The sequence below is a fragment of the Orycteropus afer genome, unplaced genomic scaffold (assembly GCF_000298275.1).
Source record: "Orycteropus afer afer isolate SDZICR_OR568_19922 unplaced genomic scaffold, OryAfe1.0 scaffold00372, whole genome shotgun sequence".
Lineage (NCBI taxonomy): Eukaryota > Metazoa > Chordata > Mammalia > Tubulidentata > Orycteropodidae > Orycteropus > Orycteropus afer.
Genome location: NW_006921959.1, coordinates 1876969 through 1879201, shown reverse-complemented (window position 1 = coordinate 1879201; position 2233 = coordinate 1876969). Strand labels below are relative to the sequence as shown.

The window sequence follows — 2233 nt, the reverse complement described above, 5'->3', positions numbered from 1 at the left end:
ACTCCATGGCAGTTGCAGAGACTCACCTAACTACAATGTTGATATCAATAACTTCAATGAGAAGATGAAGAAGGATGAGGTGAAGAATTCCTTGTATGGCATCTTCTTCCACTTTGACCAGATCCTAGATATCCTGGTGTCACCCAGCCTAAAGAAGAAGGGCCAGGCTTTTGTCATCTTCAAGCAGATCAGCAGTGCCTTCCATGCCTTGTGTTCCATGCAGATTTTCCCCTTCTATAATAAGCCCATGGGGATCCACTATGTCGATACTAACATCGTTGCCAATATGAAGGGCATCTTTGAGGAACAGTACTGCAAAATGAGAGAAGAGGAAGCCCAAGAGCCAAAAGACACCCTCTGCCAAGAAAACACCACAGAGTTGGTGGCTCCCTGTTGTGGAGTCCAATCTGGGGCCTGTCCCAGACATGCTGTTGATGATGCAGGCCCTTCGCATCATGCACCACATGCCAGGCCAGCCTCCCTACATGACTCCATCTCCATCCCATGGTACTGTAGCACAGCCTCCCACCTGGCTAGATCATTCCAGGGGTGATGCCCCTACAATAGTTTATACTGGGACAGATGCCATCTTTCAGAAAACCCACAGAATCACATCAATGTGTCAGAGGAGACCAGTGAACTCATGCTCTTCATGTCTTTTACTTGATTCTCTGACAACAAGGAGGTCCATCTGGTCCCCTACATCACCTTCCTGGAGTCTGACAATGAATTTCAGGCAAGGCCTATTCACGATGCCCTGCAGGCCTTTAAAATCACCCAGCACAATGCCATGAAGATCTCCTTTGCCAGAAAGTATCATCTTTTCCCCCATGTCTGCCCTTGCCCCTTCTCTTGGGTCACACTTCCCCCTTTGGCTCACCCCCTTGAAGGGGCCTTCTCTGAGCCTTGTGCAGTGAATGATCACCGTATAGCATTGTACTCACAGTCTGTCCCCAGACATTGTACCTGGCTCTGTTAGGCTGGGATTATAGTGATATATATTTTTTGAGGTTTAGTTTGTCTCACTCACACCATAGATAAGCAGTTTATTTTTTAAAAAATGTATATATAACAATAAGAAATATATATATCATAATAGTTGAAGACTTTCACTACATCCACATTATATAAATAACTAACAGTGAAAAATCAAATGTTGTGTTGTTGTTGTTAGGTGCCATCGAGTTGTCTCCAACTCATTGCAACCCTATACACAGCAGAACAAAACACTTTCCAGTCATGCACCAATTCCAGGATCCTTGCTATATTGAGGCCATCACCACAGCCACTATGTCAATCCATTTCATTGAGGCCCTTCCCCTCGTTTGTTGACCCTCCACCTTACCAAGCATGACATGCTTCTCCAGGGAATTGTCCCTTCTGACAACATGACCAAAGTATGTGAGACGAAGTCTGGCCTTTCTTGCTTCCAAGGAGCATTCCATCTGATCTTCCTCCAAGACAAATTTGTTAGATCTTTTAGCAGTCCATAATACTTGCAACATTCTTCACCAGCACCACAATTCAAAAGCATCAACTCTTCTTTGGTCTTCTTTATTCATTGTCCAGCTCTCAAATGGATGTGAGGCAATTGAAAATACCATGGCTTGTGTCAGGCACACCTTAGTCCTCAAAGAGACATCTTTGTTCTTCAGCATTTGAAAGAGGTCCTTTGCAGCCCATTTCCCCAGTGCTACTTAGTATAGAATAATTACCATCCTTTTAACCAATGTTCTATTGCAAACCTTTTGTCCCATTTCTTTACATAACTATTAAGTAGGCTTACAATCCAAAAGCCAAACTTACCGCCCCCACTGCTGTAGAGTTGATTCCAACCCATGTTGTTGTTGTTGTTTGCCCTCGAGTCGGCCCGACTCATAGCGACCCCTCCTTGGGTTTCCGAGGCAGTATCACTATGGAAGTAGGATTGCCCAACCTTCCTTCCGAGGAGTGGCTGGTGGGTTTGAACCGCCAGCCTTCTGGTGAGCAGTCAAGTGCCTTAGGCACTATGCTACCAGAGCTCCTGAAAGACCCTCATTGGGTTTCAAAGGCTGTAAATTTCTCTGGAAGTGATTACTTCACCTTTCTCCTGCAGAGCAGCTGGTGAGTTTGAACTACCAACTTTCTGGTTAGCCGCTAATTGCCACCAATTATGCCACCAGAGCTCCTTACACACATTATTTATTTTTAAAATGTGTCATGATGAATTTCTTGAAAGTATTTAGTATTTTAG

General features: G+C 44.5%; 1 pseudogene; it reads left to right on the top strand.

Moving 5' to 3' along the window:
- LOC122151296 overlaps positions 1-979 on the top strand; it is a 7262-nt pseudogene extending 6283 nt beyond the window's left edge.
- Positions 980-2233: the final 1254 nt, after the last annotated feature.